The following is a 13073-nucleotide window of genomic DNA, read 5'->3' on the forward strand; positions in this document are numbered from 1 at the left end:
GAAACTAACTTCATTTTCGTATAACTCCCAAAACATTTCTATAAATTCTATTAAATTTTTAAAGACTGCAAATGAGATATCAACACAATGTCAAAACTGGAGTCTTCGGACAATCCCTCCCACCACGGCTGTATAGAAACCAAGAGATAAAAAAATCACATTTCTGTGAAATGTATCTGGAAAGTGTTGATTCATCGATGCCCAGTTGACAGAGAAGCAGTGCAACCTGCGCTCACTCGCTCCCATGAACACAGCAATGGAAACATCCACTCACCCAGCCCTTGGCACAGGACACTTGCTGAAGAGAGGTCTGTTACTTCCAAAGACAGGATGAGGCCTCAGAACACCTGGAAGCAGGAGAAGGAAAAGCAGGGAATGGATACCAGTGCATGGTCTGAGCCCTGTTGATGGAGCAGTAAAGGTGAAACTCTCTTTAACTTGGACGCACACTCTCAAGCGGACAGGAGACATGGGATTGAAGGTGATGCGCTGAGTGTTAGAAGAGTGCACAGCAGATGCTTGGCTGACAGAACTCAAAGAATCCAGTGCAAAATATCCCCACAGTTGATTCTGAGACCAAGATCCGAGCTGCCAAATTTGAGGTAGCAGAGGCAGCGTTCAGGGAGGGATAGGGCTACGGATGGTGGCAGACGCTGAGTCTCAGGGATCTGGAGTGCGTTGTGGGATGTGGTGGGTCCTATCAAGAGAGCAAACCGACCTGGGACCCCAATGAACAAGCAACCACCCTGGTGCGCGCAGTTGAAATTATCGATATGTCCCATGGCCACACCCAGTGCATCTGCAGGACCAGAGACCAATTTGGCATTTTGCCAATAGAGCATGTGTGGGGCTGAATCAGAGATATTGTGGATCGGGTCTGAGGGATCCAGGGGGCCTTGGGTTTGAATTCAGAATGAAAAGCCTTAGGATCTGCTACATTCATAACCTGGGCTGTGATTATGGTTTGGTTTGAGGCACAGGATGTGCAACAGCTCTGTGGTTGCCTTCGTGCACCCGTGCTACAAGGATGAGAGGACAAGGAAGTGTGGTCCAAGACCACAGCGTGAGAAGAGGAAGGATTTCCTTCAGTTTATCTCTCAAAAGCGGATGCTACATTTTGGATGGCACCGGCACTGTTCGGCAGCGAGGACACCAAGTTCGGGCTGCGGGATCATTCCAGCAGGCCCTGATGTGTGACATCCATAGATATGCTTCCACTGGTGTTTCTGTAGACAGAGAAGCTCTTGGAAGAACTGGTTTCAGTGGTATATTCCCGTGGCACTACAAAGCACAAGCGCACTCACACTCTGCTCTTCTGGAAACACTCCAAAATAACATAGAGTAGAATGCAGAGCTGAGAACCTTTAGAAGCTCCATTTCCACCAGAGGAAGTGTCCTGTGCTCTTTCAGATTTGTGAGATAAGCGTAATCAAAGTGAGGTTATCTAAATCGAAATAGTATGGGGTGTTCATCACAACAAAGGCAACACCAGCAATTGGAGATAGACCAGACAGCACACACAGGAACAGGACATGGCATCAAAGTCTAGGAAAATATGTCCTCACAGAAATCCCATGCAATTGTGTAGAGCCAAGAGTCTAAAGTTTTCACTTAACCAAGCCCTAGAAGTCTACATTAGATACCTGAAATTACCTGACCAGTAGAGATGAAGAAATACAGTAAAAGGAAAAGGAAGTACCATTTTCAATTCCAAAGAGATTGAAGGCCCTAAAGATAAGCTTTCAGACAACTAGACTGCAAAACGCTCTCCAGAGCAAGTACTGAAAATGGAGGTGAGGGAAACACTGAAGAACAACAGTGTCTCAGAATCACAAAAGGCAGAATACCAGAAAAGGGGTAGAGAAAGCATAAGACGAGCCAAATAATCTCAGAAAACTCAGTGGATGAGAAAATATCAGGGCTAACATTCCGTCCTAAGCAGACGAGATATTGCAGAGGGACGCGTGAAAGACTTTAAAGACAGGGGAACAGAAATCCCTCGGTCAGTAGCACACATAGGAAATCAAGTGCAAACAAATGAAAACATTGCTGTTGAATCCTGGTTGAAGACAAGGCATGAAAGACTAAAATTCGAAAGAGTCCCAGATGGAAAAGCAAGAGATAAAGAAACAAACAATGTTTGAAATGTTATGTGTACAAAAATCAGACTGAAACTTGCTGAAAGCCAAGATAGAATCATCTAGGCGAATTCAGGAAGTACACAGCGTCCAAAAGAGGTGGAATCCCAATAGACTTAGCAGCAGCTGTATGATCCAAATCAACAAAGTTCATGAGCATCCCAGTGATTTAAAATGCGCCTGGAGGAAAGCAACATAGTCACAAGAGAACCTCCAGAGGGGTTTCAGCTGCTATCTCAGCAGCAATATTGCAGGACAGGGAGGAGTGCCAGGACATAGACCATAGCTTGAATGGCAAAATGCTGCCATCTAGGGTAGCCTATGCCACATGACCACCATTTCTAATAAGAGCAGAGCTAGAGAATGCCACAGACCTGCAAATCTTAAAAGAATTCAGCAGTTCGAAACTTATCCTAAAAGAAAGGTTGAGAATTCTCCCCTGAAGGGATAAGCAGCAAGATGAAATGGAAAGAAGAAAACCCTTATTGGAAATGCAAGAAGAGCATGAGTGGAAAAGAAGAAACAAGAAGAAAGCAAGGAGGACATCAAAACCCTTAAGATGGGAGAGGGAAGCAGGAAATCATAGGGGATTGGAAGCACTATCTTAAGGGAGTCAGCTTATATGACTCTCTGTTGGAAGCAAACGGAGAGATGCATGGCCTGACGTGTTTGCAAAGCAAACGAGAAGCAGACCAAGAAAGAATCAAACAAACAAACAACACAAAAAGGGTAGGGTAACATGAATATTCAAAAGAAATTACTCAAGGTGATGTCAAAGATCATTCAGTACGCAACGACCCAGTATCGCGGCTTGAATGTACTCAGCACACCTGTATTCGGAAATCAGAGGCGTGCATTTATATTCGTAAATATTGATTCATATGAGCATATCGTGACCTAACCCAAATGCCGATTTGGAATCCAATGGATTCCTAGTCCGTGATATAGCCTTGCAAGTCTTCCAACAGGATGAATGAATGCCATCTTCTACACTACGTCGAGAAGAAATGGCACAAGCCTATAACAAGGAAAAGTAGCTCCGCAAAAGTGTACTAAGATCAAAAGAGACAGGCAGTAACGTGCACATTGGGGATTGTATCAGTCCTAGGAATTTCAGCCCCCTTGAAACAAATGGATAGATGTCCCGTGAATGCGGGTGTTTCAGCAGAAATCAACCGACGGCTATGTATTGCGGGTGTGCCCATATTACAGGAACAATAGTTTCCCTTAGTGGGTCTCTGTGTACTGTGAACTGTTAGAAAGTTTAAAGACGTGTGAAACATTCAAGTGAAAATGGACACACTTCCCTCCGTTGCTACAGTGCATACAGATCTGAACAAAAGGAAAGAGGGAAGAACAAAGGCCCATGGGACGCTAGTGGGTAGAATCACATTTACCTTAGGAACCTCTCGTCGGATGCAGCCCCTCCCCCAACACTGACAAGATGCAGCAGCCATTGGGGATGGCAGTGAGCGGTTGGATTCCAGATGGAATGTTGGTGTGTACCGCGAGGCTTGTTGTGGCTGGTGGATCCTAGGTAACCGGGCAGAGTTCTGTGGGTGGATCAGTGCGATGGAGGGGCTGCCGCCCTCTGTGGAGCTTGGCTTAGGTCTTTGGTCCGGGAAGCTGTGTCAGTTCGAGATACTGCTGCTGCCCAAAGACCTGAGTTCACGGGTCAGTTTCCAGAACCTGAAAGGGCAGACAGTGGAAGATCTGCCTGTCTTCAGCTTACTGGAGAGGCTCCGAGGTCCTTTCAGACTTGCCCAGTCCTGTTGAAGTCGACTTTATGGGAGACACGAAGAGAAGCTGGCCGAAAACATGGCTGCACGGATTGAGGAGAGATGCGAACACATTGATGAGAGATGTTCTGCTACAATAGAGAATACTGGCCTGGAGACAGCGGTAGAGGATAGCAGGCTCGAAAGGCATTCATGAGACATATTGAACCTCGCTGATACTAGCAGAAACATACGGAGGGCCACCGTGGACTGGAGGAAGTTCCTCAATTCTCTGCTCCAAGAACGGGTCCAAGATCCCTGACGTCTAAAGAGAAGAGATGGCAGAGATGATAAAAACGCTCATGTTCTTGAAAGAGGTCAGATAATCCACACGACCCAAGGGGCAATTCCAAGCCATTCAGATCAAAGTGCACCAAGCCCAGGTAAGCCTTTTCCCAGGTTTGGGCCTAGCTATCAAGCACTTGCTCTTCCCTCCCCTCCACTCAGGCATCCATTTTGAGGGATCAGTACCTGAGCTGCAATGAAGCCAGTAAGAGAAGAGCAAGCCCCTCCTAGAATCAGAGTTCCTCTAGCTTCCATCCTCTGTGAAAAACAGGGAACCCCATAAAGGTCAAATACTCTCGTATGAAATAGATAGGAATTGAATAATTAGCTCCCACAAAGAAACGATGGCCTTCCGCTAGATTCAGCAAATGCTGGGTTTATGTCTTCTCTGGGGTGAAGGGAGTGTGGTAAGTGAGGGGAATCTTTGACTGAACTTGAATCTGTATTAGGCCTCCGTTTTTCAAGACAGTCTAGGTAAATATTCGAAGTCAGATAGTGAACGGAACTGTAAAAGTCGCCAATGACATGAAAGACACAGCTTATGTGGACCGTCTTTCAATTGAGTCAAGCCCCCGGGGGCAATCTATCATGGGGGTGCAGACTTGGTTGCATTCAAGTGCTTTACCCAACATGATCGGATGATTAAGCGTTCTCATCACTGATAGAAGAACACCTGGTTCTCAGTAGACTAGCATAGTTGCAGCAGGGTTCTCATAGCTATAATGCCTCTAGGTTCTTTGGATTCAAAGCTAAATGTATATATTTAGTTCGTTTTCTCTTGTATTTTCCTTGAGAGGGATGTTACACCTTGAAATGCCAACATTGACCAGTAGGTGTCATCGGGAGTAAAGGGCACCACATGCACAAGTGAATCCAAGCTTGGGGGTTATTTCATGTTTCCATTAGTTATTTCATGGTTCCTGTTGGTTTCGGAGGCTTCAACAGTAAAGAGTTGACATGACCCCTTTAACAGTTCGGACTGCTACTTTGCATTCTATCTGTCTATGTTTTCCTTTGAGCTGACAAAATGTTACCGAAATTGACAAGTCTGGCTTCTAGGTCGATTTAGTATGTTTCAGAAACTAACTTCATTTTCGTATAACTCCCAAAACATTTCTATAAATTCTATTAAATTTTTAAAGACTGCAAATGAGATATCAACACAATGTCAAAACTGGAGTCTTCGGACAATCCCTCCCACCACGGCTGTATAGAAACCAAGAGATAAAAAAATCACATTTCTGTGAAATGTATCTGGAAAGTGTTGATTCATCGATGCCCAGTTGACAGAGAAGCAGTGCAACCTGCGCTCACTCGCTCCCATGAACACAGCAATGGAAACATCCACTCACCCAGCCCTTGGCACAGGACACTTGCCGAAGAGAGGTCTGTTACTTCCAAAGATAGGATGAGGCCTCAGAACACCTGGAAGCAGGAGAAGGAAAAGCAGGGAATGGATACCAGTGCATGGTCTGAGCCCTGTTGATGGAGCAGTAAAGGTGAAACTCTCTTTAACTTGGACGCACACTCTCAAGCGGACAGGAGACATGGGATTGAAGGTGATGCGCTGAGTGTTAGAAGAGGGCACAGCAGATGCTTGGCTGACAGAACTCAAAGAATCCAGTGCAAAATATCCCCAGAGTTGATTCTGAGACCAAGCTCTGAGCTGCCAAATTTGAGGTAGCAGAGGCAGCGTTCAGGTGGGGATAGGGCTACGGATGATGGCACACGCTGAGTCTCAAGGATCTGGAGTGCGTTGTGGGATGTGGTGGGTCCTATCAAGAGAGCAAACCGACCTGGGACCCCAATGAGCAAGTAACCACCCTGGCGCGCGCAGTTGAATTTATCGATATGTCCCATGGCCACACCCAGTGCATCTGCAGGACCTGAGACCAATTTGGCATTTTGCCAATAGAGCATGTGTGGGGCTGAATCAGAGATATTGTGCATCGGGTCTGAGGGATCCAGGGGGCCTTGGGTTTGAATTCAGAATGAAAAGCCTTAGGATCTGCTACATTCATAACCTGGGCTGTGATTATGGTTTGGTTTGAGGCACAGGATGTGCAACAGCTCTGTGGTTGCCTTCGTGCACCCGTGCCACAAGGATGAGAGGACAAGGAAGTGTGGTCCAAGACCACAGCGTGAGAAGAGGAAGGATTTCCTTCAGTTTATCTCTCAAAAGCGGATGCTACATTTTGGATGGCACCGGCACTGTTCGGCAGCGAGGACACCAAGTTCGGGCTGCGGGATCATTCCAGCAGGCCCTGATGTGTGACATCCATAGATATGCTTCCACTGGTGTTTCTGTAGACAGAGAAGCTCTTGGAAGAACTGGTTTCAGTGGGACATTCCCGTGGCACTACAAAGCACAAGCGCACTCACACTCTGCCCTTCTGGAAACACTCCAAAATAACATAGAGTAGAATGCAGAGCTGAGAACCTTTAGAAGCTCCATTTCCACCAGAGGAAGTGTCCTGTGCTCTTTCAGATTTGTGAGATAAGCGTAATCAAAGTGAGGTTATCTAAATCGAAATAGTATGGGGTGTTCATCACAACAAAGGCAACACCAGCAACTGGAGATAGAGCAGACAGCACACACATGAACAGGACATGGCATCAAAGTCTAGGAAAATTTGTCCTCACAGAAATCCCATGCAATTGTGTAGAGCCAAGAGTCTAAACTTTTCACTTAACCAAGCCCTAGAAGTCTACATTAGATACCTGAAATTACCTGACCAGTAGAGATGAAGAAATACAGTAAAAGGAAAAGGAAGTACCATTTTCAGTTCCAAAGAGATTGAAGGCCCTAAAGATAAGCTTTCAGACAACTAGACTGCAAAACGCTCTCCAGAGCAAGTATTGAAAATGGAGGTGAGGGAAACACTGAAGAACAACAGTGTCTCAGAATCACAAAAGGCAGAATACCAGAAAAGGGGTAGAGAAAGCCTAAAGATGAGCCAAATAATCTCAGAAAACTCAGTGGATGAGAAAATATCAGGGCTAACATTCCGTCCTAAGCAGACGAGATATTGCAGAGGGACGCGTGAAACACTTTAAAGACAGGGGAACAGAAATCCCTCGGTCAGAAGCACACATAGGAAAGCAAGTGCAAACCAATGAAAACATTGCTGTTGAATCCTGGTTGAAGACAAGGCATGAAAGACTAAAATTCGAAAGAGTCCCAGATGGAAAAGCAAGAGATAAAGAAACAAACAATGTTTGAAAAGTGATGTGTAGAAAAATAAGACTGAAACTTGCTGAAAGCCAAGATAGAATCATCTAGGCGAATTCAGGAAGTACACAGCGTCCAAAAGAGGTGGAATCCCAATAGACTTAGCAGCAGCTGTATGATCCAAATCAACAAAGTTCATGAGCATCCCAGTGATTTAAAATGCGCCTGGAGGAAAGCAACATAGTCACAAGAGAACCTCCAGAGGGGTTTCAGCTGCTATCTCAGCAGCAATATTGCAGGACAGGGAGGAGTGCCAGGACATAGACCATAGCTTGAATGGCAAAATGCTGCCATCTAGGGTAGCCTATGCCACATGACCACCATTTCTAATAACAGCAGAGCTAGAGAATGCCACAGACCTGCAAATCTTAAAAGAATTCAGCAGTTCGAAACTTATCCTAAAAGAAAGGTTGAGAATTCTCCCCTGAAGGGATAAGCAGCAAGATGAAATGGAAAGAAGAAAACCCTTATTGGAAATGCAAGAAGAGCATGAGTGGAAAAGAAGAAACAAGAAGAAGGCAAGGAGGACATCAAAACCCTAAAGATGGGAGAGGGAAGCAGGAAATCATAGGGGATTGGAAGCACTATCTTAAGGGAGTCAGCTTATATGACTCTCTGTTGGAAGCAAACGGAGAGATGCATGGCCTGACGTGTTTGCAAAGCAAACGAGAAGCAGACCAAGAAAGAATCAAACAAACAAACAACACAAAAAGGGTAGGGTAACATGAATATTCAAAAGAAATTACTCAAGGTGATGTCAAGGATCATTCAGTACGCATCGACCCAGTATCGCGGCTTGAATGTACTCAGCACACCTGTATTCGGAAATCAGAGGCGTGCATTTATATTCGTAAATATTGATTCATATGAGCATATCGTGACCTAACCCAAATGCCGATTTGGAATCCAATGGATTCCTAGTCCGTGATATAGCCTTGCAAGTCTTCCAACAGGATGAATGAATGCCATATACTACACTACGTCGAGACGAAATGGCACAAGCCTATAACAAGGAAAAGTAGCTCCGCAAAAGTGTACTAAGATCAAAAGAGACAGGCAGTAAAGTGCACATTGGGGATTGTATCATTCCTAGGATTTTCAGCCCCCTTGAAACAAATGGATAGATGTCCCGTGAATGCGGGTGTTTCAGCAGAAATCAACCGATGGCTATGTATTGCGGGTGTGCCCATATTACAGGAACAATAGTTTCCCTTAGTGGGTCTCTGTGTACTGTGAACTGTTAGAAAGTTTAAAGACGTGTGAAATATTCAACTGAAAATGGACACACTTCCCTCCGTTGCTACAGTGCATACAGATCTGAACAAAAGGAAAGAGGGAAGAACAAAGGCCCATGGGACGCTAGTGGGTAGAATCACATTTACCTTAGGAACCTCTCGTCGGATGCAGCCCCTCCCCCAACACTGACAAGATGCAGCAGCCATTGGGGATGGCAGTTAGCCGTTGGATTCCAGGTGGAATGTTGGTGTGTACCGCGAGGCTTGTTGTGGCTGGTGGATCCTAGGTAACCGGGCAGAGTTCTGTGGGTGGATCAGTGCGATGGAGGGGCTGCCGCCCTCTGTGGAGCTTGGCTTAGGTCTTTGGTCCGGGAAGCTGTGTCAGTTCGAGATACTGCTGCTGCCCAAAGACCTGAGTTCACGGGTCAGTTTCCAGAACCTGAAAGGGCAGACAGTGGAAGATCTGCCTGTCTTCAGCTTACTGGACAGGCTCCGAGGTCCTTTCAGACTTGCCCAGTCCTGTTGAAGTCGACTTTATGGGAGACACGAAGAGAAGCTGGCCGAAAACATGGCTGCACGGATTGAGGAGAGATGCGAACACATTGATGAGAGATGTTCTGCTACAATAGAGAATACTGGCCTGGAGACAGCGGTAGAGGATAGCAGGCTCGAAAGGCATTCATGAGACATATTGAACCTCGCTGATACTAGCAGAAACATACGGAGGGCCACCGTGGACTGGAGGAAGTTCCTCAATTCTCTGCTCCAAGAACGGGTCCAAGATCCCTGACGTCCAAAGAGAAGAGATGGCAGAGATGATAAAAACGCTCATGTTCTTGAAAGAGGTCAGATAATCCACACGACCCAAGGGGCAATTCCAAGCCATTCAGATCAAAGTGCACCAAGCCCAGGTAAGCCTTTTCCCAGGTTTGGGCCTAGCTATCAAGCACTTGCTCTTCCCTCCCCTCCACTCAGGCATCCATTTTGAGGGATCAGTACCTGAGCTGCAATGAAGCCAGTAAGAGAAGAGCAAGCCTCTCCTAGAATCAGAGTTCCTCTAGCTTCATTCTCTGTGAAAAACAGGGAACCCCATAAAGGTCAAATACTCTCGTATGAAATAGATAGGAATTGAATACTTAGCTCCCACAAAGAAACGATGGCCTTCCGCTAGATTCAGCAAATGCTGGGTTTATGTCTTCTCTGGGGTGAAGGGAGTGTGGTAAGTGAGGGGAATCTTTGACTGAACTTGAATCTGTATTAGGCCTCCGTTTTTCAAGACAGTCTAGGTAAATATTCGAAGTCAGATAGTGAACGGAACTGTAAAAGTCGCCAATGACATGAAAGACACAGCTTATGTGGACCGTCTTTCAATTGAGTCAAGCCCCCGGGGGCAATCTATCATGGGGGTGCAGACTTGGTTGCATTCAAGTGCTTTACCCAACATGATCGGATGATTAAGCGTTCTCATCACTGATAGAAGAACACCTGGTTCTCAGTAGCCTAGCATAGCTGCAGCAGGATTCTCATAGCTATAATGCCTCTAGGTTCTTTGGATTCAAAGCTAAATGTATATATTTAGTTCGTTTTCTCTTGTATTTTCCTTGAGAGGGATGTTACACCTTGAAATGCCAACATTGACCAGTAGGTGTCATCGGGAGTAAAGGGCACCACATGCACAAGTGAATCCAAGCTTGGGGGTTATTTCATGTTTCCATTAGTTATTTCATGGTTCCTGTTGGTTTCGGAGGCTTCAACAGTAAAGAGCTGACAGGACCCCTTTAACAGTTCGGACTGCTAGTTTGCATTCTATCTGTCTATGTTTCCCTTAGAGCTGACAAAATGTTACCGAAATTGACAAGTCTGGCTTCTAGGTCGATTTAGTATGTTTCAGAAACTAACTTCATTTTCGTATAACTCCCAAAACATTTCTATAAATTCTATTAAATTTTTAAAGACTGCAAATGAGATATCCACACAATGTCAAAACTGGAGTCTTCGGACAATCCCTCCCACCACGGCTGTATAGAAACCAAGAGATAAAAAAAATCACATTTCTGTGAAATGTATCTGGAAAGTGTTGATTCATCGATGCCCAGTTGACAGAGAAGCAGTGCAACCTGCGCTCACTCGCTCCCATGAACACAGCAATGGAAACATCCACTCACCCAGCCCTTGGCACAGGACACTTGCTGAAGAGAGGTCTGTTACTTCCAAAGACAGGATGAGGCCTCAGAACACCTGGAAGCAGGAGAAGGAAAAGCAGGGAATGGATACCAGTGCATGGTCTGAGCCCTGTTGATGGAGCAGTAAAGGTGAAACTCTCTTTAACTTGGACGCACACTCTCAAGCGGACAGGAGACATGGGATTGAAGGTGATGCGCTGAGTGTTAGAAGAGTGCACAGCAGATGCTTGGCTGACAGAACTCAAAGAATCCAGTGCAAAATATCCCCACAGTTGATTCTGAGACCAAGATCCGAGCTGCCAAATTTGAGGTAGCAGAGGCAGCGTTCAGGGAGGGATAGGGCTACGGATGGTGGCAGACGCTGAGTCTCAGGGATCTGGAGTGCGTTGTGGGATGTGGTGGGTCCTATCAAGAGAGCAAACCGACCTGGGACCCCAATGAACAAGCAACCACCCTGGTGCGCGCAGTTGAAATTATCGATATGTCCCATGGCCACACCCAGTGCATCTGCAGGACCAGAGACCAATTTGGCATTTTGCCAATAGAGCATGTGTGGGGCTGAATCAGAGATATTGTGGATCGGGTCTGAGGGATCCAGGGGGCCTTGGGTTTGAATTCAGAATGAAAAGCCTTAGGATCTGCTACATTCATAACCTGGGCTGTGATTATGGTTTGGTTTGAGGCACAGGATGTGCAACAGCTCTGTGGTTGCCTTTGTGCACCCGTGCCACAAGGATGAGAGGACAAGGAAGTGTGGTCCAAGACCACAGCGTGAGAAGAGGAAGGATTTCCTTCAGTTTATCTCTCAAAAGCGGATGCTACATTTTGGATGGCACCGGCACTGTTCGGCAGCGAGGACACCAAGTTCGGGCTGCGGGATCATTCCAGCAGGCCCTGATGTGTGACATCCATAGATATGCTTCCACTGGTGTTTCTGTAGACAGAGAAGCTCTTGGAAGAACTGGTTTCAGTGGGACATTCCCGTGGCACTACAAAGCACAAGCGCACTCACACTCTGCTCTTCTGGAAACACTCCAAAATAACATAGAGTAGAATGCAGAGCTGAGAACCTTTAGAAGCTCCATTTCCACCAGAGGAAGTGTCCTGTGCTCTTTCAGATTTGTGAGATAAGCGTAATCAAAGTGAGGTTATCTAAATCGAAATAGTATGGGGTGTTCATCACAACAAAGGCAACACCAGCAATTGGAGATAGACCAGACAGCACACACAGGAACAGGACATGGCATCAAAGTCTAGGAAAATTTGTCCTCACAGAAATCCCATGCAATTGTGTAGAGCCAAGAGTCTAAAGTTTTCAGTTTACCAAGCCCTAGAAGTCTACATTAGATACCTGAAATTACCTGACCAGTAGAGATGAAGAAATACACTAAAAGGAAAAGGAAGTACCATTTTCAGTTCCAAAGAGATTGAAGGCCCTAAAGATAAGCTTTCAGACAACTAGACTGCAAAACGCTCTCCAGAGCAAGTATTGAAAATGGAGGTGAGGGAAACACTGAAGAACAACAGTGTCTCAGAATCACAAAAGGCAGAATACCAGAAAAGGGGAAGAGAAAGCCTAAAGACGAGCCAAATAATCTCAGAAAACTCAGTGGATGAGAAAATATCAGGGCTAACATTCTGTCCTAAGCAGACGAGATATTGCAGAGGGACGCGAGAAAGTCCTTGAAGACAGGGGAACAGAAATCCCTCGGTCAGAAGCACACATAGGAAAGCAAGTGCAAACCAATGAAAACATTGCTGTTGAATCCTGGTTGAAGACAAGGCATGAAAGACTAAAATTCGAAAGAGTCCCAGATGGAAAAGCAAGAGATAAAGAAACAAACAATGTTTGAAAAGTTATGTGTACAAAAATCAGACTGAAACTTGCTGAAAGCCAAGATAGTATCATCTAGGCGAATTCAGGAAGTACACAGCGTCCAAAAGAGGTGGAATCCCAATTGACTTAGCAGCAGCTGTATGATCCAAATCAACAAAGTTCATGAGCATCCCAGTGATTTAAAATGCGCCTGGAGGAAAGGAACATAGTGACAAGAGAACCTCCAGAGGGGTTTCAGCTGCTATCTCAGCAGCAATATTGCAGGACAGGGAGGAGTGCCAGGACATAGACCATAGCTTGAATGGCAAAATGCTGCCATCTAGGGTAGCCTATGCCACATGACCACCATTTCTAATAAGAGAAGATCTAGAGAATGCCACAGACC

The sequence above is a fragment of the Vicugna pacos genome, unplaced genomic scaffold (genome assembly GCF_048564905.1).
Source record: "Vicugna pacos unplaced genomic scaffold, VicPac4 scaffold_19, whole genome shotgun sequence".
Lineage (NCBI taxonomy): Eukaryota > Metazoa > Chordata > Mammalia > Artiodactyla > Camelidae > Vicugna > Vicugna pacos.